The following is a 27760-nucleotide window of genomic DNA, read 5'->3' on the forward strand; positions in this document are numbered from 1 at the left end:
AGTATCTGCCAGAGCGGAGAGGCAGGGGAAGGAACTTGGGTGGATTGCTAGAGAGAAGAGCGCTTGGATGGAGAGTGGGATTCGATCTGGTGAGACTGTGGGCTCAGAGGTAGAGCATTGTGAAAGCGGACTGTGTTAAGGTGATTGGCAGGAGGCGGGTCTTCAGGGGTAGGCGGGGACCCAGTCAGATGGACATTTTCCTGAGAGCCTAGACTTTGTTTTGTGGGCAATGAGAAGGGGCTCACACCTCTGAGACACTTTTGTACAGTGATGGAGGTGGCTTCAGAAACTATTCAGTCCTACTGTTTGTTTATTTTAGATGGTGAAGAAGAGAGTTGGAGCGTAAATGCCACTCCCTGTCCCTGGCGCTGTGACTAGCTGTATCAGTTTGTTTCTGTCACTGTACTAAGGTTACTGAAGCTGGGTAGCTTGGTTAAGAAATTGAGGTCTCGAAAGAGGAGGTATAGCCTTGTTGGACTACGTGTGGGTTTGCTGGAGGAAATCTGTTACTAGGAGGTAGGCTTTAAGGTCTCCGAAGCTAGTGGTTCATAGTCACTTCCTGCTACCTGTCCATTAAGATGTAGAACTCTCAGCTCCTTCTCCAGTACCATATCTGCCTGATGCCACCATGATTCCCAACATGGCAATGCACTAAACCTCTGAACTGTAAGCCAGCCCCAGTGAAGCGTTTTCCTTTATGAGTTGCCATGGTCATAGTGTGTCTTCACAGCAATAAACCCCCAACTAAAGTAACACCCAGTGGTATTCAATTGCCACCCTCTTGGGATCTTGCAATGGAGTGAAATCATAGAGAAACCATAGCATCGGCTGCTGGCTACTGAGAGCAGGCAGATTCCTACATGACTTGTGTGGCTTGTGTGCCTTAGCTCATGTTCACAACAGCCCTCTGGGGAGAGGCCCTCTAGCATCTCCATTTAACAGATGGAGACACTAAGGCCCAGAAGGACGAGTCACTCACTTGCTTAAAATGATACCAGCTTGCCAAGGTCAAAGCCAGGATTTGAGCTAGTGCTGTGTGACTTCATAATCCTAACCGTGTATAGACCCTTCCTTAAGATACCATGGTGAATTCCTTGAGCCATTATAGTGAATGTGGGAACGTACATAGACCTAGGCTCCTGAGACTGATCTGGGCTGGTAAGCCAAGTGTTCTGTGATGCCTACCAGATATCTGTCTGCTTCCTCTTCCTCTTCCTCTTCTTCTTCCCTCCTTCCCTCTCTCCCTCCCTCCCTCTCTCTCTCTCTCTCTCTCTCTCTCTCTCTCTCTCTCTCTCTCTCTCTCTCTGTCTCTCTCTTTGTTTTATGAGACAGGACTTCTCTGTGTAGCCCTGGCTGTCCTGGACCGTGCTCTGTAGACCAGGCTGTCCTTGAACTCACAGAGATCTGCCTGCCTCTGCCTCCTGAGTGCTGAGATTATAAGCATGTACCACCACCACCTGGTGTTTTTGCTTTCTTAAAAAGTGGACAAATACCTCATTTCACTTGTTCTGTTTCCTTTGTGTGCAAGTGTGTGTATGTGTGCATATGTATGCTTCTGTGTGTGTGTGTGTGTGTGTGTGTGTGTGCATATGTAGGTCAGAGGCCAACCTTGGATCTCATTCCTTAGCTACCAAGCCAACCACCTTGGTCTTTGAACAAGATCTTTTTGTGGGGACCTGGGACTCAGCATTAGGGGTTTGGCTCTGTTGACTGGTCAGTGAACCCTAGGGATACTTCTGTCTCTGTCTCCAGTGCTGAGTTTACAAGTCTGAGAAGCCACACTTGGGTTTTTACATGGCCAATGAGGATTAAACTTAGGTTCTTACAATTGCAGAGTTGCACAACAAGCCCTTTACCTCCTGAGCCCTCTCCTTGTCCATCTCCCCGGTCCTTCAAGTGCTTTCACACACTGTTTTTACGGGCCGGAGAGATGCCTCCGCCTGTAACAGTGCTTGCTGCAGAGCCCGACTCCTGAGTTGGATCCCTTCATGATGACCCCTGAAGTCATTTTTGACCTTAGCACACATGCCATGGCATGGAAGCCCTCCTTACACAAACAGACAAATAAAACAGGGTAAGGAACCAGGAGATGGTGGCCAGCACTTAGGAGGCCGAGGCCGAGGCAGACAGATCTCTGTGTGAGTTCAACACCAGCCTGGTCTGCAGAGCACATTCTAGGACAGCAAAGGGGTACACAGAGAACTTCTGCCTTGAAAAACTAAAACATTAAAAAACAGTGGAATAAGACTGCTTTTTATTCCTCCTCTGTTTCCTTGTCTTGCACTGCTTGTGAAGGGCCATGGGTTTAACAGTTTGGTAGCTGGTCCTTCTCTGGTCAAAGACACTGGTTTGGGGGTTAGGGTGTCTTCTTCCTTCCTTGGCCACCACTTCCCATGGGTCAGCTGTTCACTCTGGGCCTATCCTTTTGGAACTCCCAGCTGCCAGGTCTGGTGTAACCTCAGTCACTTGTCATTCATTCCCAGCTAATGACCTTCTAGCTTGGCCCCATCTCAGCTAATTTCTCCAATGGGGGGGTGGCTGGCTGGGGTGGAGGGTAGGGTGGGGGCTTGTTTTCAGAAGCCCAAACTGGAACTTTTCTGAATTAGCTTTTATGGTTCAGAGCTTTTAATTTGAGATTTAAAAAACACCATAGCGCACCAAAACCCAAATAAACTGAAGCTAATGAAATTCACAGAAGTTCTAGGAGAATGCTTCTTGCTGGCGCTCCTGGATGATTTATTGACAGCCGGTTGTAAAAACAATCTTATTAAAGGTCATAATGTTGGGTTAAAAAAAAAGCCCTTTAATTTATAGCGTAATTAGGCTTCCTCCAATAGCTTTGCTGCTCTGGCTGTCACTTAAGGCTCCGAGGAAGCACTTGGTGTTTTTCATTATATCACAGAGAGGGAGCTCCATGCTGCTGGAGGCCCACTGACTTGCTCTTTATGGCCCTTTTATTGCTGCTAAAATAGTCAAAACAGGGGGTTGATTAGAGTCAACTGATGCCTACTGATTAGGGGAACACCTCTGGGGGAGGGAGAAGGTGTGGGAAGGGCCTCCAGACACAAGGACGTGCCTCTGACAGGAAAAGAAGGCTATGTCAGAGAAGTGTGACTGGGCTTCCAGTCTCTTCCGCAGACACTAGTGGATTGAAGGCTGACCTCAGGCCGGAGAGGCTGGGGTGATAAAAGGCCTGTGGAAGGTGCTAATGCCTTAAGGAAGAGAACAATCCCAGCACAGGATGTGTATAAGAATAAGAACCTTAAAGATGCTAATGGGCCCAGGAGGGGGGTTGCAGATTCAAGCCTGGTGTGTTGTACCTACGGTGGCCATCTAGTAGGAGGGGAGAGGGGAGCCAGTATCTGTGTTCAGGGGGTGGGGCTGAAGGAAGTGGCTTGCCACAGTCATTGCTTCTGGTCGAATTTGGAGTCAGCACCTGTGTGTGTGATGCTAGAATGTCACGTGGACCCCACTGAGGTCTTGGCATCTCCACAAGCATCTGAAGACCTGCTCCATGGCTGTGTTCATTGTGCAGTAAGATGTCCTGGGTGCTGTAGCCTCGATGCAGAGTCAAGGGCACTGAGGGAGATTGAGCTTGACCAGCTGTTGTAACGGGGAGGAGGAGGCATATCTGAAGCTGTGCCAACGCCGGGTCTGGCCCTGAGTTATCCCACGACCTATCACATAATCTAGCCGGAGAAACATGCTAGTGACCGCCATTTTTGCAGCCTGAGGGACGTCTGTCAGTTCTACAAATGCTGGAGCTTGGAGGGAGCTCTCCAGGGTTCATCTGGGCTTCCCATCGTTCTATCCCGTTTCCTGCTGGAGCTTACCCTCACCCCTCATGGCATTGCTGACTGTGTTTCAGCCTCCGGGCATCTGGACTGCCTTCTGGAACTGAGGAGTCCAATGCCGGGATCTAGAAACTGAGGGTCATTGTGGCCCTGCTGGGCCCTCAGCGGTGGGCAAACATGGCGCAGTGGCAGGCATTTGGACACCCTTTCTGTCACTGCTCCTCCTCGATCGCTGGAACTCAGTAAGTGAGAGTTTATTGGGAATTAAAGGACAGAGAAGGGAAAATGGGGTGCAAGAGCCAAGCTTTGGGACTGCATTCAGATCTGGAATGTATTTCAAAAGATCAGAGTGTTTTCTGACATATGAGTATTCAACAATCAGGACAGACTGACTCTGCACAGTAAATGCCTCAGCAGGCTTTACACCAAGACCTGGGGGGAGGGGGTGATGGAAAGAGCAGATAACTGGTGTGTATGTGTGTGTGTGTGTGTGTGTGTGTGTCTGTGTGTGTCCACCTGTGTGTGGCAGCGTGATATGGGAGTGTGCTGTGCTGTGTGTGTGTGTCTGTGTGTGTATATGTGTGTGTGTGTCTGTGTGTGTATATGTGTGTGTGCGTCTGTGTGTGTCCACCTGTGTGTGGCAGCGTGATATGGGAGTGTGCTGTGCTGTGTGTGTGTGTCTGTGTGTGTATATGTGTGTGTGTCTGTGTGTGTATATGTGTGTGTGCGTCTGTGTGTGTCCACCTGTGTGTGGCAGCGTGATATAGGAGTGTGCTGTGCTGTGTGAGTGTGTCTGTGTGTGTGTGTGTCTGTGTGTGTGTCTGTGTGTGTATGTGTGTGTGCGTCTGTGTGTGTCCACCTGTGTGTGGCAGCGTGATATAGGAGTGTGCTGTGTGTGTGTGTGTGTGTGTGTGTGTGCCAGTGGGGTAACCTCGGTAGATGGTGGGAATATGCAGACTTTGTTAAAGGTGTGAGTGTCAAGGTTGTCACCTGCAGAGCAGTGACTCGAATAACAGAGGACCAGAGCCCTCCCCTGAAGGTCGGGTTGCTTCTACTTAGGTGTGAGGAGCAGGACGTGTCAACCTGGACTGATTGTAGCCTTGGCTACTTTCTAGGAGGCTGTGTCCTTTGAGACAAAGGGCAGGAGAGAAAAGTCCCCCTCCCCCACATTAGGTGTTACTCAATGCACTCAGGAGGCAAAGGGATACATTCATTCTTGAAATTATTGTGTGCCCGTAAGGCCCCATCCATCCAGAGACCATGACTTATGGTCAAGGGTCAAAGCTCATTTTAATTTACTTATGTCAACTCTCTCATGCTTTCAAACTTTTCGTCCTTATTTCTTTTGAAATCTGGAAAAAGATTATTCACAAAGGAAATTGACTTCTCCACAAAAACTTGTGCATGTAGAAAAAAAAACTGCTTGGCGTGTAGGCATCCAGACACTAAGATTAACTTGGGGTGCCTAACCCTCCTCCAGTCCCCGTCCCTCACTCCCTTGCTGCAACTGGCTATTTCTCCTCCTGACCATTCCTCTCCATTCCCCTCTGCCTCCAGGCTTTGTGTCTGGGCCTGTTATTTGTCTTGATTTCTTTGATTGACAGCCCGTTTTGAAGTCACATTCCCAGACTGACCTCACTGGCTTCGAAGGAGCCCATCTCTGGGGCTTCCCCTAAGGCCTCTTGTTCTGAGTCAGGCATGGGAAACCCTGCTTGGCAACCTCGCATTGGGTCCTTTGCTCTGTGGGTCACAGACCTGGCACCCACAGTCAGCCTTTGAGGCTCTGGAGGAAGCTGAACAGGAAGTGTCAAAACTCCTGAGGTCCCTTCAAAACCTAGCCCTCCCTCCTCACTCTTCTCTCTACAGTACTCTCTTCCTAGCAGGCTGCCTGCCGGCCACTCGCCATCTGCCAATTGAGAATAAGTAGTGGAGTTTCTTAAGAATGCCTGTCCTATTATCACTCCTCACAAGGGAAATAACTAGAGGCTCCTGTGTCTTGGCCACGGCTTCCTAATGTCTGCAGCTTCCCAAGGGTTCGTTTGGTCTACTAACTCTTTTACTAATGGCCGGAGGTGCCAAAGGACTATTGATGGAGGCACACTGCAAGTTACAAATTGCCAGCCGGCTGTGGAAGCACACAGCTGTCATCCTAGCACTCAGCGGACACCAGAGGAGCCAGAGGACTGGGAGTTCAAAGCCAGCCTGGGATGCATAATGAGACCCTGTCTCACAACAAAGCAAAAGCGAGTAAAAACAAACTACGAACAAACATTGCTGTACAAATTGCAGACAGCTGTCCCGAAAGGCTACCAGCTGCGGGACACTGGCGGTCCTCGTCCACGTTTCCCCTGGAACCGGAGCTGAAGTTGGAACTGAGAGCAGGAAAGGAGTCTTGGAGCTGGAGTTGGTGTTGTCTTAGCGTTTATTCGGCGTTGGCACTGGGGATGTGAATTCTGATTGCTCTGGTAAGGGCGAGGGTTGGGGCATGGGTTGGATTGGGGCTCCATGCACCGCTAGGCTTTGTATATGACTGCTGGGGGTGTCAGTGTAAGGGCCAAGTCTGAACGTTGGGGGTCGGTCTTTCCTCTTGTCAAGCCCTCTGCAACCACCTTCCGGTCTTACCAGTACCACTGTACGAACTAGCCTGAGTGCCCTGCAATTTAGATTTGCTGATTGCTTCCGCACATTAACACAGGGATAGCGTGTTCACGGCAGAGATTACGTCCAGCCTTGTTACGGGGAAGGGGAGTAGACACAAAAATCATTGTCGGTTGAAACATGGAGAGCAGAAAAGGAAGTTGGCAGATGAAGGGAGTCCTTTTTGTTAAGCTTTCGTCTGATGGACAGGGAACCCGCAACCCTGCTGGATTTCAAACGCCGCCCTGGGCTTTATAATTCATCTCCTTTTACCTTCATTTGTATCGACTTCCGGAGAAGCCGAGTCTGGGTCTGCATCTGTGCAACAGAAGGTTAAAATATCTCACATCACAGGCAAATGGAGCACACAGAGAGGAAATCGTGTCTATTTCTCCCACTATTGCACTTTGTTTTCAGGCAAAAACGGACTTTTATAAGGTTTTATTCGTTCATTCCTTTATTGAAAGGACATCAAGTAGCCCAGGCTAGCTCACCAGGTAGCCAAGATGACCTTGAACACCTGATCTTGCCTCCACCTCCCAAGTTCTACCATTGCAGGTGTGCACCGCCGTACCAGTGTTTACAGTTCTGGGGATTAAACCCAGGGCCCTATGCATGCTAGCAAGGACGCTGTAGATCCACACCCCAGTCTGGTTGTGTTTATTTTTAAAGAACTAATACCTGAGGCCAGTGAGGTGACTCACCAGGCAAAAGTATTCACGAAGGGAGTCTGGCAAACCTGAGTCCACACTGGGAGGAACTGACTCTCAAGTTATCCTCCGACCTCCACGAGAGTGTTCTGCATGCTGTGTGTGCCACCTGCCCCGCACCATCATACATACACACAATAACAGCTCAGCACATATTTTAAAAATTAAGCAATATTTATTGTGTCCTTGGTACGTCTGCAAACTGTCGTTCTATGACTAACTTATTTGGCCGTCTCTCAGCACCATGTGGAACGGTCTCATTATCTCGTTTACACGTAAGGAAACTAAGTACCTGAGAGGACACCTGCGTCTCACAGAATTCTCATTTCTGTGGTACAGGTTTTTGACGACAGTCACAAGGGTTACATCTCTGAGAGAAGCATAGCCTGACTCCCAGGGCTCACCATGGGGTAATGTGACATTAGACACTAGATACAGAGAAACAAACCCTTTAACATTTAAAATTGTCTTAGCAAAGAGCCATGAGAAGATGCTAATGAGTAATCGGGTGGATTTCTCAAGGGAGCAATGCCCAGGCTGGGATCTGAGGGGCTCAGTGGGATAGAGGAGGAGGGGGGAGCCGGTGCCATTATCCTTGATGATTCTGAGGTGCAGAAGAAACCAGCGGGGAGGAGGCTATGCCCCTGAGGGCTAGTCCCTTGGGAGACCAGGTGTAGCTAGGGCAGCATTACACACAGCTAGCGTGTGTGTGTGTGTGTGTGTGTGTGTGTGTGTGTGAACAAGCAAGCAGTGACTCCTCCCAAACCCCCATGACATAATGCCAATGGAGGTCTGATCCCGAGGGGTTGCTCCAGCAGTCACAGCAGCTTTCATTAACACACTGCTGTCTGTCTGTCTCAGAGGACAGCATCACACAGCAGCAGGACAGAGTGAGGTCTTAACCGTGGCTGCTCGACTACAGAATTCTAGCATCTTCACCTTTGCCAACCAAGGACCAAAAGACTCCTGTTCGCCCTGAGCCTGAGGTGGGAGGAAGCGCTGTCCTTCCTAACTGGCTTCTAACCTGACTGGTCAATGTTTGTTCTGTCTGAGGTGAAAACCTTTCCTCTGCAGGAGGAGTCAGATAGCAGTTCTCACTTTTCTTCTGCATCTTTGCGTCACTCCTGCCCTAGACAGCCCTCAGGATGGGACCGTGCTCTCCTACCTCCTGTGCTGAGTGTAACTACAGGCCTTTGTGCTTGCTAAGGGTTTGGTTTTCCTTGCTCCACCTGTCCTGTACTCTTGTCTCCCCGGGTCTATTCCTACAGTCAGGGTTGCTTCTCTTTTAGAACCAGGGCTCACTGCAATGTCTTCTGTCTAGCCCCCTGTAGATCTTAGGAAAGGACAAGTGGGGACTTCCCTATTGACAAATTAATACAGCCCAAGGGCTTAAGCTCAGAGCCCCTGTGTTTGCACCTCCTTCCAAGGACTTGAGCTAGAAGCTCTAGTGGCACACCCTGGAGTGATGTGAGCAAAACCGAAAGCAGACCTCTTGAGACGAGCTCTTCCACCACTCTGATTTTGCCTTGCCATGCTGGGATGAGAATCTTCACGTCCAGACAAACCACACCAGGCCAACACGGAGGAGGTTTATTGGGATGGCGGAGACAAGGAGGGGTAGTGATAAGAGAGGGAGAAGAGAAAGAAAGAGATGAGAGAGGGGGCAGGAAAGGTCTGCCTTTTATTTGAAATGTGATGTAACTACTGCCAGGTGAAGGTGGGAGCTGAACCAAAGGTATGCTGGGAATGTATGACCATTGCCATGGCAACACATGCGCAGGTGACCAGGTGACATCACTGCTGGAGGCAAAGGCAGTTCCTGATAACCAACACGCCATGCTGAGTTGCCTTGGTGTATGTGCGTGTATGTGTGTGTGTGTGTGTGTGTGTGTGCATGTGTGTGCACATGTGTGCATATGTGTGTGTGTACATGAGTGTGAGGAGCAGAGGCTGACTTTGGGTGTCTTCTTCATTCTTTTCCATTTAAATCACTAAGGTAAGGTCTTGCAGATGCAAACTGGTGTAGCTCGTTATCCTGCTCAGAGATCATTGAGGTTTAAGTATCAGACTTACAGGTGTGCCAGCATGTCCGCTCAGCATTGACATGGGTACAGGACAGTGATTCTCAACTTTCCTACAACCCACGGATACAGTTCCTCATGTTGTAGTGACCCCCAACTGTAATATCAAGTTATTTCATAACTGTAATTTTGCTACTGTTGTGAAATGTAATATAAATATCTATGCTTTTGGTAGTCTTAGGCAACCCTTGTGAAAGGGACATTCAACCTTCAGAGAAGCCATGACCCTCGGATTGAGAGCCACTGACCCGGGGCTCACGACTCCGGCCCCTACTTTTCAGGGCCAGAGCTTTATTCACAGAGCCATGTCCCCAGTGAGACATTTCATTCTCATATGGCTGTCAGGCCTTTTGTGAATAATTTGTTGCTGGCCATCTGTGTTAGGATCAGCTTCCAGAGACTTCTGTACACTCTGTGGCAAGATGAGATGCATGCCCAGAGGGCATTTCAAAATGAGTGTCTATTATAACCTTATTTACTCAGGATTTGGGCAGTGGAGGAGAAACTAATTTGGAGGTACAGTGGTAGCTTCTTCCCTACAGCTACTGTACCAGATGACCAGAAGCTGCGTGGTTAAAAATAACTTACAGTTCTGGAGTCCGCAAGTCTGAAGCCCAGGTGTTGAGAGGACTCTTTTCACAGGACTCGAAGGGAAAATCCTCTTGATCTCTCGTCTCCAGTGGCGCTGGCTGTTCCTTGGCCTGGGTTTGCTCTAGACTTAGCCCGGTCTTTGTGCCGGTGCGTGGTGTGTGTTCTGCTTGCTTTGGGCTAATCTGGATAATCCAGATAATCCTTTTGTTTTTGTTCTTTAAGATAGGGTCTCATTTTGCAGCTCTGGCGGGCATGAGTTTCATTATGCAGACCGGGCTGGCTTCAGGCTCACGAAGGTCAGCCTGTCTTTGCCTCCCGAGAGGTGAGATTAAAGGTCTTGAGTCACCATGCCCAGCCATACGGATGATATTAAAATCATTCATTTGGCTCCATCAGCAGAGATTCTATTTCCAAATCTGGTCAGCTTGACAGGGTTGGGATTTGGAACTCCACGTGTTGACTCATCCTAGAACCGTAAGCTGATGTGGCAATCCTTGCCGTTACTCAATACCCTATAGGTAAGAATTCAATTCTTATTAATACCATATCAAAACAGGGAGGTATGCACGATTATAAACACGTCACACATTTCTCCGTTTTCGGTGAAATAATACTTGTCTGTAAACTCATCTGTTTATGATCGTCAGTTTATCATCAAGACATAAGGAGAACATGGTTCTAGCTCTTTGGACGTAAAATATTGACACCAGTGACACACTTCAAAGCTCCCAAGCCATGACGACGCCAACAGATGGCTTAGTGAATATCGTCAGCTCGAAGACGGTTCAAAGATGAGTCACTGTGCTACCAAAACTCCCAAAGAAGCATCGCAAATCCAAGAGAGGGCCTTAATGGTGGCTTCACCAAGAAATCCTCAACATTTATGTGTTGTTACCCACGTAAAGTAATGAAGCTGAAAGGAAATTTTCTCAGGGCTGGCAAGATGGCTCAGCTGGTAAAGGCACTCACTGCCAAGCCTGATGGCCTGAGTTGGAATCCTAAGACCTGTGAGGTGGAAGGAGAGAACTGATGGAAGTCAGTTGTCCTCTGACTTTCACGTGTGTGGTATAGAATATGTGAACTTACACACACACACACACACACACACACACGCGCGCGCGCGCGCGTGCACACAAAGTCAATAAAAAAGAAAAAGGATCAAGCAACTTTTTTGATTCAGGCTCACTATATAACCCTGGCTATCCTGGAACTCACAGATATTCACCTGCCTCTGCCTCTAAGGTACTGGGATTAAGGTGGCCATCATGAAAAACACCTTTTAATCAGCCACAGTGGAAGCATGAGTAGTCCTTTTCTTTCTTTCTCTCTCTCTTTCTCTCTCTCTCTCTCTTTCTTTCTTCCTTCCTTTCTTCCTTCTTTCTTTCTCCCTTCCTTCCTTTCTTTCTTTCTTCCTTTCTTTCTTTCTTTCTTTCTTTCTTTCTTTCTTTCTTTCTTTCTTTCTTTCTTTCTTTCTTTCTTTCTTTTGTTCATTCTCTCTTTCTCTCTCTCTTTCTTTCTGTTTTTTAAAAAAGATTTATTTACTTTATGTGTATGAGTACACTGTTAACTGCCTTCAGACACACCAGAAGAGGAGATCAGATCCCATTACAGATGGTTGTGAGCCACCATGTGGTTGCTGGGAATTGAACTCAGGACCTGTGGAAGAGCAGTCAGTACTCCTAACCACTGAGCCATCTCTCCAGCCCAGCCATTTCTTTTGTGTCATCATAGAAGATGATCCATTAAGTTTTCGATGTAGAAGAAGCTAAGGTGAGCTCTGGAAAGCTCTGCTGACGAGTGGCAGGCAGTTGACTCGTGTATTTTTTGAAGCCTCTCATATTGATAAACTTAAATCTGGAAGTTCTGCTGTGAATGGCTTACCTGTAATCTGTACAAAGTCAACCCTCTGCTTCCCAGGGTTCTGTATCTGTGGGTTCATTTAGTCAAGGATCAAATATATTTGGCAGGAGGGACCCACATTGGTATGACCATGTGCAGACTCCCTGTCCTTGTCATTATTCCCTAAACAATGTATCTCACCAGCCTTACAGCAACTGCGCCACAGAAGGCAGATGAATACCTTAGCACACTATAAGTGTATATGCTACATGCAGATGCTGCACCAACTGACACACAGATTTTAAACATCTCCTGATTTTCATATCTGTGGGCTCTTGAAATCAATCACTGCATATTTTGTACCGAATTTTTTATTTAAAAATTTGGCTTTTTTTTTTTTTTTTTTTTTACAGGACCCCTCTGCGTTGGTTTGAATAGGAATGGCTCTCAACAGACTCATGTGTTTGAATGCTTGGCCCATAGGGAGTGGCACTATTAGGAGGTGTGGTCTTGTTGGAGGAGGTGTGGCCTTGTTGGAGTGCTCCTCCATGGAAATCCAGCCCGGTGTTTGTTCATGTTTCTCTTGAGGGGCATTTACATTGTTTCCAATTTTTAACTATTGAAAATAAAACGGCTATAAGACGTGGATGGATATTCATTTGTCTGGTTCTTGGGAGATACGTGCCATATTAGAGTTCTCCAGAACAAATAACATATATATTTCTACATATGAAGTTGGACCCTGTAACTATGGGGGTGGGGCTGCTAATCTCTGCCCTCTGCAGCTGGCTGGCAGATCCAGGAACCCTGGCTGTGTAGCTGTGTAGTTCCAGCATGCTTTCAGACCAGAGAGAGATAGTAGTTCAGTAGGGGTCTGTGAGAAGAAGGAATGGTGTTCCAGTCCAGGCTGGAGAAAGAGTGGTAGAAAGAGACTCTGTACTTCAGGGTTTTTGTGCTGCTCAGGTCTTCAGCTGATCAGACGAGTCACATCCAGTTCTGCTTCACTCAGTCCTACCAATACGGATGTTAATGTTTCCCAGAAATCCCCTCACAGACACACCCGGAACACAGCTTGATCAAATGTCCAGGTACCCTGTGGCTGATGCAGAGTTAGGCCATACATGGACTCATTTCCTCAGGGTACCTAGTACCGTGAGAACAGGTGTGTTCAGAATGTGGCTTTTCTGACCAGTACCAAATTGCATTCCAAGCAGCAGTTTGCCTTCCTGCCAGCACTTGGCATGGTCGGCCTTTCATTTTAGCCCTCATGGGTGCGTGGCAGTTTCTATGATATGCTGGGACCAGACTGTGTGTCTCCTAAGTGACACTTATCCCCAAATTCTGCATTGAGTGGTATCACATTGGTGTCAGGAGATATTGCCATGAGTGAGTACTACAAATGAGGGCTTTAAAAAACATTTTTCTCAATCACAGTCAGTTGTTAAACATTTACCAGTGTACTGCTGATTCATTCATTCATTCCTTCTTTTCTTTCTTTCTTTCTTTCTTTCTTTCTTTCTTTCTTTCTTTCCTTCCTTCCTTCCTTCCTTCCTTCCTTCCTTCCTTTATTCCTTTTCCTACTTTTTTAATTACTGTGGTTTTAATTTTTGCCTTTTGCTGAAAAGTTGTGTGGAATACACATCTTTTCATATGTGTACCAGCCATTCATCTATCTTTGTCTGCAAACATCTCTTTATATTTGGTTCTTTCTAAAAAAATTAGGCCGTTAATGTTTTTTGTTGTTCTGTTTAAGCTTGTTCTGGTTGTACGTTCTTTGTACTTATAACCAAATGAATAGCTTTTGCTAGGTTATTGCTTGTTTTCACACTCTTAGAATGAGTCAATATTTAACTTTTTAGTCAGAATACATTTTACCAGTTGTCTCCTTTACATATTATACACTTTGTGTTCTGCTTATGAAATATTTATCTACCCCCAATGAATATTTTTAAATGTACTATTTTGGGTGGAGTTGCTGAATCATATTTTAAAGTTTAGGACCCAGAGATCTATGTATTTTCAAAGCTTCTTTAAGTATAAATGACCTTTAAACACCCGAGACGTTTCTCAGTTTTATTTGTGATGCATGAAATGTAACATATAACCACATGGGAGTACTGCTATCCTTATCTCAGTGTGGATTGAAACACTGTCTGCAAGCACATTGTGTTAGCTAAGATGCAGGGGAGATGGTCCTTTAATACAGCGTGAAAGTCTGTGTAAGTACATGCAGCCTTTTCTATGAAGAGTAAGTTAACAATATTCATCAAAGAAACTGTCCATGTGCCTCTCAAATTGCCTGGCAGTTCTTATAGGAATGACTCTGCTGACATTCACAAATATTCACAAAAGAGTAAGTTCCATGATTACGCGTTCTGCCCCCTCAGAGAAGATGAATTTTTCCTCATATTACCTGCCAATAGCTGTCTAATGAAACAGTCAGCAGCAAGGTGACTATGTTATGGTTACAAATGTGGGATGATTTATATGGCTAAGTTTAAGTAAGCGGATGTGTTTAATTTTTTCCCCTAATGTGTAAAAATAAAGACAGTTTATGTGTTTGCATCTTTTAGATATGTAATCTTACATATCCCTGTGTGTGCAGCTATAAGTGTATAAATGTGTGCATACAAACACACATGTGCCATCACACACACACACAAAGATACAAAAGCCTTTCTGAAGCACCCACCAGTCATAAGATTGGGAAGCAACATGAACAGAGAGGAAAGAAGAGCCAAGAGTCCAGCTTATAAATGGTTTATACCGAGGTTTAACAAATTAAACCTTATAGCAAATTCAGCTCCATGCTTATGCTTGGCCAGGGACGATGGGTTTGGGATCTGTCTTTCTTGGACTGGTGACTTTTGCACACTCTCTTTGAAGCTCTCAGTGATTCAGGTGGCCATCGTGTATCTCCCGGGAGAAGACTGCAGTGGAGAGTCTGGGCCCAAGAAAGGGATTGTTAGGGGTTGGGGATTTAGCTCAGTGGTAGAGCGCTTGCCTAGCGAGCACAAGGCCCTGGGTTCGGTTCCCAGCTCCGAAAAAAAAAAAAAAAAAAGAAAGGGATTGTTCAGGGTTCCAAACTTGTCCTCGATGGTTCTCGCTCTCTGGCATTTTGCCATCTCCCATTCCTTGTTCCTTCTCGGTGCCCAGCTTTTAGAACCAGTGTGTTTCTGCCTTCTGTCTGGGATCCCATCACAGCCACAAGCCAGACTGCCTCTGAAGGTCTGGGTGGGGAGAAGAAACAGGCCACAGGCCAGTGTGCTGAACCAGCACCTCCTGCCCTCCCTGAGGGTGATCTATGGTGATCAGAGGTGTGGGTCCCTGCCACTTGCTGAATAGAAAGTATCTTTGTTCTCGGGAGTGAAAACAACCCAAAGATAAATGTTGGGGCTGGAAGAGCAGAGGTAGTGTTTGACTCCAGCTGCCCGGAGGCCCCTCTCTGGAGCAGGCCTGAGGTTGGGGAAGACAGCCATGGGCTTCTCAAAGAAAGATCCTGATTATGAGTTTTCTGGGAGTCGTGAGCTGGATCTCCTGGAAGGTGGCTGTCCTTCCTTTTCAAATGAAACCTGGCTCTTCTAACGCCTGCCTGAACCCTGCTTCTACAGTCAGTAAACTTTGTCAACCCATGGACGGTTCCCGCTTCCTGTCACTGACTGGTTATGACATGACCACACTGTGTCTAACATCCTTTGTCATCTGGACCTGCTCCCACTACTGTGACACCCCCCTTCTTTTCTTTTGTTTTTTTAACAAGATGTTGAGGAAGGGCGGGACCCAGCTCTGCACCTGCAAACCCCATAAAGCTCAGTCTTACGACTTCCATGAACCCCAACCTCCCTCTTCCCCAATCCAGTCTGGGCAGGACTGAGCTGGAGGATGTTCCCACTGCCAGGAGAGGGGGGATAAGGAAACCACCCAGTCAGGATACTCCAGTTCTCAAAGGGAAGACACAGAGATTTGAGGCTTTCACCCTCCTTACAGCTACAGGGGAGCTACTTTTGACATAGGAATACTGGGAGGTAGTGGGAGACTTTCAGAGACCCCAGAAAAATAGGGTGAGAATTAAAAAATCCCGCAGGAAAGCCTGGAGTATAGTCTTTTCCACTCAAATGCCAACCCTGGGTTAGAGACAAGAAACTGGGAGGTCTCAGAAGTCAGGGATGCAGTGGGGCGGGGACTTTAGAGAAACCTCATTGGCTCTGGCCAGGGCTTCCCTGTAACAAGCATGGCTTCTCTGTGAGACTTGGGAGAAGGAACAAGGACAAAAAATAAAGAGCTGTTAGGGCTGCAGAACTTGGGAGGCCCCTGTATTTTACCTGTCCAAGTCTCATCTGTGCTGGGTAACAAAATGTGAGTGTGTCTGTCCCCAGCTCCTCCACAACGTTCTGTCCCTTTTACTTCTCTTGGTCTGGGTTGGACCAAAGAGATGTTAAAGTAGTAGAAGGTTGAATTGTGCTTCAGAGTTTATACAAAGGAAGAGGAGGGGGAGGGGAGGGGGAAGGGGAGGAAGAGGAGGAGGGAGAGGAGGAGAAAGAAGAGGAAGAAGAGGGGAAGAAGAAACTAGGGGAGGGAGAGGGAGTAAGAATGACCATTTATTGATTCCATTTGTGTCAGGCCTTATAGTAGTGTTACTTACATAAACAGCCTTATGTAAGGCTCACGAAGCCTCTGTACCCTCAATATGGCTGAGGAAACTGTCTTTGAGAGGCTCAGTGGCTCCCAAGGTTGCACAGCTGTGGGTGTTGGAGCAGAGAGGTGACTGGGGCCACATGTGTTGAGACCCGGTGCCATCATAACTGCCTCGCACTGGCGCTGCTGCCTGCCTTCGTGTGCCAAGACTGAGATGTGACTTGAATGGAGACCAACAAATTAGTCACCAGCGCCCAAAGACACGTCAGCACACACCCATAAATAGACTCTTGAGGGTCACGTGTCACATGGCCAACTTCTATCTCGTTTCCTTCTTGCTCCTGGACTGTGTAGGGGACTCTCGGGGCCCTTTGTTCTGACCTCGGCCTGGTGAAAGTGGGCTGTGTGCTTGGCCGCTCCGCAGTCTATGCAGAAATCAGGGTCTTCCTATCTCCTGTGACTGAATTGGGTGGGGCTCAGAGCGATGGTTTGAATCACATCGGTGTGATTTACCTGCACTGGCCAGAGGGCTTGACGGTCCTTAACGTTCAGGTATAACTTCTCTAAAAGGAGCTCTTCCGTTCCAACTGGACACCCCTCATCTTCTGTCTTGTCCGTAGGAGTACCTTCTTCCTTTTGCACAGTATCCTCCTTCTTTTCTGGAGGCTGACATCCTACTGACATTTTACCCCCAGCCCTCACCTTCTCCTTACATCTGGAATTCCACATCCCAAGAGAGCCTGTTGTATTCATTCCCTTTCTCATCCCGGCACATTAGGGCCTCCCAGCTCCTGGCAGGCCTAGCTCAGCTTGGCATGAGTAGTAAAGACAAACGCAGTGTCTGACTCTTCTGAAGCACCCACCAATCTATAAGATTGGGAAGCACCATTAGCAGAGAGGCTTGAAGAACCTGGGTTTGAGCCTGAGTCTGATCACTCAGGCGAGCCCTACTCACGCGGCCGGCGCAAGGCCTCCCTCGCCTCAACATTCTTCTGGGTATATTTTCCAAAACAGTATGCTTGGTGCCACGCGTTTTCCAGAGGCTAGCCATCTTCCTTGAGAAATGCAACATCCCCTTGAATCTTAGGTAGGTAGGTCTTTGTAAATTACATCAACACACGGAACGTGCTAGAAACGGGATTGAGGGACTCCACAGACTATGCTACAGTAGGCTTCTCCTGGTACACTCTTTTTCTCTCTATCACCTAACCAGAAGTTGGCCACCAGAACCTGAGAGCCCAGCCTGGGCACAAGGGTCTGGGCAGGGTCTGTCTGAGAGTCCCAGTGGGGCTTGGGCTGACGGTAATAATGAGTGGGTAGGTGAGTGCCCTGCGAAGAGGGTGTAACCGGTTAGTCTTCCACAGTGGCTCACCCATTCGTTGCTGAAAGAGCAGAAGGGAGCAGGGAGGAGGGTTTATCCAACTCCAGTCATGACTTTATGAACAAAATAAATGTTACTTTGTGGTCACCCTAAGTCATTAGGTTTTGCAGTGTTCTGCTGTATAAGAAAAAGGACCAGGATAGTGATACTTGGTTTATAACAGCATATCCGTGGGGTGGTGCTCAGGAGTCCCACAAAGCTCTCCCTCCACATGTCACCAACACGTCATTGTCATTATCCCCACTACTGCCAGAGCACCTCAGTGTCCCAGACATCAGTGCACATGTGTCTGCAGGTGCAACAGGAACTGGATTAGTGATACACTTCTTTTGTTTAGTATTTTCAATTTTCCCCTCTCCCACAACCTCTGTCCATTTCCAATCCAGCTCAGGCAGGATTGGATTGTCTGTTGGGAAAATGAAATTAAGGTTAGCATTATTTTCTCCAATTTGCAAATAGGAAAAAAAAAAAAAGAATCACAGGGAAGTTAAGTTCTGGTAGAACTGGAGTTCGAGTCTGGACCTGGATTCTAGAGGAAAACATGCAGTTTCTGCCTGGGAAGTGTCTGACAAACGGTGTTGGCTAGTTTTACGTAAACTCAACACAAACTACACAGTCCTCTGAGAAGAGAGAACCTCAGTTGGGGAGATGACTATATAAGATCAGGCTGTAGGCCATTTTATTAATTAGTGATTGATGGGGTTGGGACCAGCATTGTGGGTGGGACCACCCTTAGGCTGGTGGTCCTGGGTTCTATAAGAAAGCAAGTCATGGGAAGCAAGCCAGTAAGCAGCACTCCTCCCTGGCCTCTATATCAGCTCCTGCCTCCAGGTTCCTGTCCTAATTGTGTTCCTGCTCTGACTTCCCTCAGTGATGGACTGCAAGCTAAAATAAAGCCTTTCCTCCCAAGTTGTTTTTGGTCATGGTGTTTGTCTTAGTTATGGTTTTGCTTCTGTGAACAGACATTATGACCAAGGCAGCTCTTAAATGGACAACATTTAATTGGAGTTGGCTTACAGGTTCAGAAGTTCAGTCGATTATTATCAAAGTGGGAACATGGCAGCATCCAGGCAGGCATGGTGCAGGAGGAACTAAGATTAACATCTTGTTCTGAAGGCAAACAGGAGAAGATTAACATCCTTAGGCAGCTAAGAGGAAGTTCTCAAAGCCCACCCTGACAGTGATACAGTTCCTCCAACAAGGCCACACCTATCCCAATGAGGCCACACCTCCAAATAGTGCCACTCCCTGGGCCAATCATATTCAAACCACCACAGTGTTTCATCACAGCAATGGAAACATTAATCAAAACACAAACCATGCATCATCCACAAGCCTCAGTTTTGCTCTTGTGGAATGGAGATAATTATATTTCTCACTTCAGAGGATTGTTGTGAGAATTGCATGTTATATGTTTTGTAAAACACTGCACACGACAGAGAAAGCATGCAGTAAATACCGTTTTTATTGATATAGAAGCAAAGGTTTGCAGTATAACAAGATGCACGCAAAGTCAGTTTGACAAGAAGAGGAGTGTGGTCATCATGCAGGTTACAGGGTGACACATTTTGAGACTGCAAAGACAAACAAAAGAGCACAAGGTTTGTGGAAGAACCGTGTCTGAGATAGACAGCACCCCCATGTCTGCAGTAGAGTTCCGGAGGACTCCAGGCAGAACTAGATGGTTTTAAAGCAAGTGCTCTCTCTGTCTCTGTCTATCATCTATCTATCTATCTATCTATCTATCTATCTATCTATCTATCTATCTATCTATCTATCATCTACCCATCCATCCATCCATTCACCCACCCATCCACCCACCCATCTGTCTGTCTGTCTGTCTGTCTGTCTGTCTGTCTGCCTGCCTGCCTGCCTGCCTGCCTGCCTATCCCTCTTCTCTCAAGAGGTTTGAACTTGCAAATGTCTATAAGGAGAATCCCCGTTCCAAGGATCAAATGCTAGGCATAGTGTGAGAGATACTCTTGTAATGAAGGAAGCAAGCCCAGAGAAAAAGAGATAATCTTACCTATTTGTTCCCTTTTATGGACTTTCAGGCTCCCTTGATCAGGATCCACCACCAGTCCCCAGCACCCAAAATCCCCCAAAACCAAAAACCAAACCAAATCAAACCAAACCAAACCACCACCAACAAAACCCTCCCAGAAATGCCATCAAGGAGTGGCTGGCTACTGGGTCAATGGTGGGCTTACTAACTGGTGCATTTGGCCCCAGAGAAAAGTCACCATGGGGGACTTGGGCAGGCTCTGGGCTCTAGGAGGGCTGAGCACAGCTGCTTCGGTTTAAATATTAATAATGCAAAATGAAATGTGTGGGGTGCCTGGCATACTAGGGCCCAAGCCCGAGCATTGATCTAATGTCCTCTGCACTTCGGTTTGGAAAAATGTGGTCAGTGAATTTAATATACTTCTTGGCAAGGAGGGATGACAGTTAACTTCTCGCAAGTCTCACTGAAGTGGGGTTCTCCTTGAAAGTGGAGGAGGGAGACTGTTTTTCCCCCAATGTGCCAGCATGCCTGCCGCCCATATTCTGGCATAGCTGCTCTCTGCTCTCCCCACCTGGACACCCAGCAGGAGATGAAGGCACAGGATTAGCCAGGCTTGTTCTGCAGGAGTGAGGCAGAAATCCAGTTAGGATTCTGCTGGCTTGAATGGCTTCCTCCAGAAAGTTGTTTGCTTGTTCTATGGCCCCTTCTTGGACTCCCTTCCCCTACTAGAGACAATAGGGGTGTCACTGGGTTCTGGTGGAACCCCTGAACTTAGGCAACTGACTCTAGGTCTCCAAAGCATAACACCAGCCCCTTGGCTCCCCTGACTCACACTGCATTTTTTAATCTGCCGAGGTTCTTACTGTTGCTCTTAGAGCATCTGGCCATCACTTCTGTTTTTTTATCCAGTCATGGCCAGAAACTCTGTGGATTTGTTCTTTCTGCTCCAGCACCCCAAATCCTGGAATCCCTCTCACTAAGTAACACGATCTCAACCGACTTCTTGAAAAGTTAATAAATGCTTGGTGACATCACAGCCCCCACACCCACTCCCCTAAAGTGGGGTGGGAGGGTATCAGAGGCCTGAGTTAGAGGTTGTTTTGAGTAGGGGAAGGCAGAGGCTCTGGGTTTGCCCAACAAAGGAGCCCTGTGCGAGTGTGGCCACAGCAAGGCTGTCGCTGCCACAGAACTGGAATGAGGAGAGGCAGCGTTTCCCCAAACGTCTCTCTCTGGTTTTACACAACCCAGTAATGTTCCCAGTGAGCAAATCGTGCTGTAATGCGGGTTGCACAGCCACAGTGCGTGGGGGTTCGGGGTGGGGGCTGAGGGGCATGGTCACCTGGAACCTCTCAGAGGATTGGGAGTGGACACTCAAACTTGCCTGAGGAGGTTGGAGGCAGTGGTCACCAACTCTGGGCTTCAGCCCCTCCCACTCCACCCCCTTTTGGCATCCATCCCCTGGGGAAGCTGAGAGAAAGTCTCGCCTGCTCTGGAGGCCGCAGCCCAGTCCGCCACAGTGATCCCCTTTATGTGTCACCGCTGGCTGTAAGCTCTGTGTTTGGTTTGGCAAAATGGCTATTTAAATAGCAGTGAAATGTGTCACTGGGAAAAAAAATTAGCTCATGTTTCCTTTGCCATTTCTTCATGATTTCCATTAAAAGTGTAACCACGGGTAATAAATTAACAAGATCTGTAAAAGCGACCATAGGAAACCACGGATCCAGAATCCCTATAAACTTCTAACCCACGGAGCTAAAAAGTTGGGGGACCCGGAGAAGGCAGATCGGATCACCTGCACTTCAGGTCTCTGTATCTGAAGCCTATCTTTCTTTTCAAACCCCCAATCTGAAAGGAAGCCTTCATTTCTGTCAGGGTCTGCTGTATGGTTCCAGAGGTGAAGTTCTTTGTGTGGAAAGCTCAGGGCCTTAAGGGCATTGCTTAACACTTCAAATTTCCTAAAAATGCAAGGAAAAAAAAAAAACAACCCAAAGTTCATACCAAAGAATAGATCCTTTTTATGTTGTGTTATGGTTGCTTGTGTGTGTGTGTGTGTGTGTGTGTGTGTGTGCGTGTGCGTACACGTGCACACATACGTGCTTTCAAATGTGTGGCAGTGGAGGATAACCTTGGGCATCATGACTTCTGAACTACTCATTCCTGTGCCTTGTGCCTTTGGTGTGAGACGGTCTTTGAACGTCCTGGACGTTTATGAAGCAGGCTAGACAGGCTGGACAGAGAGCTTTCAGGAATCTGCCTGTATGCCTCCCATCTTGCCATCCCTAGAATTGCAAATGGGTGCTAACAAACTTAACCCTTTGTGTGGATTCTGAGGATCCACACTCAAGTCTGCATCCTTGGGAGGCAAGCGATCCACTTATCGTGGATCCCTTCAGTCAGGACCACAGCCCAGGTCCTGATTCTCAGTTGGCATGAAAATCAGACCCTTCCCATGTTGCTCGATACTGGCTTTCAGAGAGAAGCACTGAGGTAAGAGCACAATGCTTGCTCTGGCCATCCATTCCTGTGATCAGCGGATGTCAACTGTTGCCACCTCCATTTTTCTTCCCAAGCCGTTTCCCAGCCCATGCTTGTTTGTGCTGAGTTGGGAGAGAAGATCACAGTAGGAGGCCAAGAATCTTTTGGAGATAGTACAGGGTAAAAGCTGCTCCAAAGGAAGGCAGCCTTGAGAAACATGTTTGTTATGACAGATATGGACTATGGGGGAGCCAAGGGCGTGTACTACAGTGCCTCATCTGAAGAGTGGGAGAACGAACAGGGGCTGTGTGCAGGACCCTAGGGATGTGCTGGTGATGTAACCAGTACTGGGGCAGAGGTGAAAGTCAGGCAGCTCTGAGCTTGGGGTTACAGGGGTCGGACAGAGGACTGCACTAGCAGTGCTTAGCTGGGGAGAAGAGTGGGTGTGTGTTTAGTGTTACACTAGGGGCTGGAGGGTTGAAGAGCATCCGTAGCTGCAGAAGTCGAGGACAGGACTGGAATGCAAGTTTGGTATTGTATCAGGGACTGAGAGAACACCTTCAGTTTTAGATATGGAGATGGAAGAGAGAGGGAAACCAATTGGAGGGCTGTGCTTCAGGCTATTCTCAGGAAGCTGGGGGAGTTGAGAAAGCTGGGTAGTGTTGGGGCCAGAAAAATGGCGCATCAGGGAAAGGCACTTGGAGCCAATCCAAAGACCTGAGCTTAATCCCCAAGGCCCACAGGGCCCCCATGAAGTTGTCTTTGGACAGCCATGTGTGTGCTATAGCATGCCTTGGTGTGTAATCTACCTGTCCCCAATAAATAAACAAATAAATGTGATTGTTTTAGAAGAAGTATTGAGGCATGTGTTTTACAATTACACACTGTGAGGAAGCAAGGAAGAGGCCTAGGTTTGTGTTAGCGGCACCGCAGGGCCTATAGGGAAGCTGGAGGCAGGGTTGAGTGTGTCTGCGTACCAGGGCTGGAAGAACAAAAGAGATATCTGAAGGGATGCACTGAGTGTTACATGGCAGGCCGGGGCACTGTGTTCAGTGCCAAGGCATTGGGGAAAAATGTTAGTGGAACACAGAGTTTGTCTAGAGATTGTGGAATGGGGAAAAGGATAGTGGGTGGAGTTACCTAATTTCTCTTTGCCTCTTGTCTTTGTGGTTCCTGTCTTTCTTGTCTTGTCACAGCCTTTCATGAGGATTTCAACCTCCCTTACTCATGGGATGGGATGTACTTCCTGTCTCCTGTCAGGTAGAAGATGGGTTGGGAGAGGGGAGTTGGGTGCTGTTTTTACACTGCCAAGTAGTCCCACACCACTACAGCCCAATTCCCCATGGGTGTTAGGTCCATGACTAAGCAGTAGGCTCCTACTGACCTTCTTCCTTGGGACAGTTCCTTCCCCTAGAAGGGGTGGTGTGGAATGTGGAGACCTTTGCCACAGTGAAAGTAAAGGATTTAGCAGAATGCCTTTTCTAGAATCGCATAAGGAACCCTTCTCTTCCCTCCTCTTCTAGCTTGAGCCCCAACGCTCTGCCAAGGCACCTGCTGTCCTGAAGGAGAAACATCTGTTTATGCCCTCCCTGTACATCCCTTGCAGACGTCTGGGTGCCATGTAGATTCAGCCTGTGTGTGGGTCTTCTGGGCACCCTGTCTGCAAACTGAATTCTCTTCTTGGAGTTGGAAAGCAGAGAGGGAGGGGCTTTGAACCGAGAGCAAAGTGGGGCTGGGTGGCCACCCTACTGCTTGGGGATGGGGGGTAGAGGGAATTTTGGAAGGCTGGGAACTCTGGAAGGATTGTAGCCTTGGCAACAACTGGAACAAGACTTCTCATAAACATTTCGACTGTTTACGAAGCCACCAGTGTAGGCAAGCATTTGCCAAACCTTGATCATGAAAAAGCTGTCCTTTGTAGTCATTCACACCACTTCCCAGATGCAGATGAAAGCCCTACTGGGTGCTTCGGGGGCCCTCCTGTGACCCACACTAACTGCTCTTTGCACACCGTGGCCTGTGGTTAAAGGGCAAAGAAAAACAATGCTCAGGGCTCCTGGCTGAGGCGGCCAATTAACAACGCCGGTCTGTGAGCATAAATCACCATGCTCCCCCTTCCCCGGGCTCAAGGCTGGAAAGTATCAGAACTGTGCAAATACTTGGGATGTTTCTCTTTATTAGTGATAAAATATTGGACGTCAGTGTGTGCTGTTTCATGCCCTGCCTCCGACAGTTGGAGCAGTAATTGTGATGAATAGGGGTCCAGGGGCAGAGCCACAGGCGTTTAAGCAGGCTCTCTGGATTGAAAATATTAGAAATGATTAAAGGTCAAATACTTTATAAATATATCAGTGCTAGATACACTCTCCCAAGGTAGGGGCTACCCTTCCAGGCAAGTGAACGAAACCCAACATTAGAGCATTCTTCCACACCCTCCCTCCATTCCACTGCATTTCAGCTACCAAGCTGAGTAATGTTGCTCTCAGCATCCCAGAGCCCTGGCTCCAGAAGACGCCAGATACCAAAATCTACAGATGTGCAGTAAGTTTTTGTAAACCTGTGTGGTGGTGGTGGTGGTGGTGGTGGTGTGTGTGCGTGTATGTGTGTCTATCTGTGTGTGTGTATGTGCGTGTATGTGTGTCTATCTGTGTGTGTGTGCGTGTATGTGTGTCTATCTGTGTGTGTGTCTGTGTGTGTGTGTCTGTGTGTGTGTGTGTCTGTGTGTGTGTCTGTGTGTGTGTCTCTGTGTGTGTGTCTGTGTGTGTGTCTGTGTGTGTGTCTCTGTGTGTGTGTCTCTGTGTGTGTGTGTCTCTGTGTGTGTGTCTGTGTGTGTGTGTCTCTGTGTGTGTGTCTGTGTGTGTGTGTCTCTGTGTGTGTGTGTGTCTGTGTGTGTGTCTCTGTGTGTGTGTCTATGTGTGTGTATGTGTGTGTGTGTGTCCTGTTCAGATCCTGGCATACACTTTAAATCAACTCTAGCTTGCTTATGATTCCTGACTCCAAGTAAATACAGAATAAATAGCTGTCATACGACATTGTTTGGGACAAGAACAAAGATCTGTACGTGGTCAGCATCGACCCATCCCTCACCCCAAAGGTTTTCAATCCACATCGATTGAATCCGTGTATGTAGATTCCACGGGTTAGACGTGGGCTGCAAATAAACAGACATTTTCCTGTAGCTTGTGTGGGCAGGAGTCTGCTGCTATCTCACTGGCGAGGAGGCATTGTGCTGGGATGGGAGGAATGGATCAGTATAGGATTCCAGGGCCGCTCTGACCTCGGCCCAGAGCCAGGAACTGTGCTCCTCATTCTTGTCTCTATACCAGAGGCCTCCCAGACAAAATGGAGGAATCGGATCCTTCGGGTGGAGCATCTGATCCCCCACTATTGAGTCAAGAGATCTTCATAACTCTGGCTTCTAGGAGGATCATAGCAATAGTGTTCACTTGCTTTCCACAGAAGTGAGGCTCAGGCCTTCATATAGGAGGGGGCAGAGAGAAAATAGATAGAGGAACTTGGAAATAGCCCGGGAGTCACATGGTGATCAACACCATGGTGAGAAATAAAGCACAGGAGAAGGTGGCTCTTTGGAGATGGTCAAGGAGGGCAACCTAGAGAAGCTATAGAAGAAAACGTTGAAGACACTGGAGCAGGGACACTTTCTCAGTACACTTTATTAACCACACAAGCATCTGGGTATTGTAGAATCTCCTGTCCATGTTCCTTGGAAATCAAACTGTGATACAGATAAGAAACCATAAGTGGGGTGGAAAAAGAACCTGTTCACAGAAAGTGATGGCTAACGCCTCATACAAACAGAGTTGTGAGGGAGCCACCCAGAGAGCTGATCAGATGGGCTTTGCCAGGTCCTACCCCCCCGCCCCCCGCCAGAGCATCCGATTCAGGAGGGGTCTGAGATTTTGTAGTTCTAGCAGGTCTTGGCAGGTCTAGAACCTAGAACCACCACCCTAAGTCAACAGTAATGCTCTGCTTCCTGACTGGGGCTTCCTGAAGGTGAAGGAAAGTTTAGGGAGCAGGATATTCGGCCCATCTTGTTCCTTAAAAGTGAGATAAGGGGCAGTGTCCTTGTTAGGGTAACTATTGCTGTGATGAAACGCCATGAGCAAAAGCAAGTTGGGGAGGAAAGGGTTTGTTCAGCTTACACTTCCACATCACTGTTCATCATCAAAGGAAGTCAGGACGGGAACACAAGTGGACAGGAACCTGGAAGCAGGAGCTGAAGCAGAGGCCATGGAGGGTGCTGCTTACTGGCTTGCTCCTCCTGACTTGCTCAACCTACTTTCTTACAGAGCCCCGAACCATCAGCTCGGGGAATGGTGCCACCCATCATGGGCTGGGCCCAACCCCATCAATCACTGATTTAAAAAAAAAAAAAAAAACATGCTCTACAGGTTTGCCTACAGCGCAATCTTACAGAGGCATTTTCTAAATTGAGGTTCCCCCTTCTCAGATGACTTTAGTTTGTGTCAAGTCAACATAAAACTAGCCAGCACAGACAATAAGATTTAAAGGAGACAGTGGTTAGAGACTGAGAGGTCTAAACTCCAGGCAGGCGGAGGCGGGCTCTGATGGTCAGCATTAAAGATGATGCTTCTTCCTTCTGCTGGCTCCCTGTGATGAAGCAGAGAAGGAAAGATCCAGCAGAGAGAGAGAGAAAGAGAGAGAGAGAGAGTGAGAGAGAGAGACAGAGAGAGAGACAGAGACAGAGAGACAGAGAGACAGAGAGAAAGACAGAGAGGAGAGAGACAGAGAGAGAGACAGAGAGAGAGACAGAGAGAGAGAGAGGCAGAGAGAGAGAGAGAGAGAGAGAGAGAGAGAGAGAGAGAGAGAGAGGAAGAAGGCCCACTCCTAGACTGTCCAATACTTGAGAACTAGAAGGTATGTGTGTTGGGGAGAGTTAGAGAAGTGCTTTATTCACCTCCTGTGCTAAGTCAGGCCTCCAGCAACACTGTGGGGATACACAGGACTCTGGAGTCAGCTTTTGTCCAAATGTGTCCCATGGAATGCTCCTGCCAAGGCACAGTTGTAAACGTCACTAAAAAGGAGAAAACATGTTTGCGAAAGCTGGGGAGCATGTCTCTTCACCACAGGACTTGAAAACCTGTGATGTGCAAATGTGAATTTTGAATATCCCCAGAGGTTGGTCTAGGAGACAGTGTTTTGCAAATTTTTGGATCATAGACTCTTCTTCAGTGTTTCATGGAAAATCCTACAAGATCGTCACACAAGAGATATGCTCTGGAAAATACTGCTTTTGGGATAAGGTGGTCTTTGCTAACCTATCAGGATGGGATGCCAAGAACTCTAAGGGTATCTTCAGCAGACACAGAATCAGGACTGTTAGTCCTGAACTGGAGTACACCAGAACTGTGGAATCTAATGCCAGAGGATACCGTAGATCTCTAAGGAGAAAACTTATGAGCCTTGGTTCTAGAATCTCCTGTCTGACATGGGCAGGACAGGAGGAGATCACACTCCCTCTAGGGTATTTGAGGTTCAGTCAAACCCACTCTCAACACACAGAAGTATGGAGGTGTGTGATGCATGGGCTGAGCTGGCCAGATTGGTCCTCACTGACTTAGAGCGCAGGG

General features: G+C 47.7%; 1 long non-coding RNA gene across 1 annotated transcript; it reads left to right on the forward strand.

The window, feature by feature from the left end:
- Positions 1-3397: 3397 nt before the first annotated feature.
- LOC148005067 (uncharacterized) lies at positions 3398-12305 on the forward strand. Its single transcript, XR_015622753.1, has 3 exons — positions 3398-4036; positions 5661-6259; positions 12066-12305. It is a non-coding gene; the product is annotated as an uncharacterized LOC148005067 (long non-coding RNA).
- The last annotated feature ends 15455 nt before the right edge of the window (positions 12306-27760 follow it).

This window comes from Rattus norvegicus, chromosome 6 (genome assembly GCF_021556685.1).
Source record: "Rattus norvegicus strain SHRSP/BbbUtx chromosome 6, alternate assembly SHRSP_T2T, whole genome shotgun sequence".
Classification (NCBI taxonomy): Eukaryota; Metazoa; Chordata; class Mammalia; order Rodentia; family Muridae; genus Rattus; species Rattus norvegicus.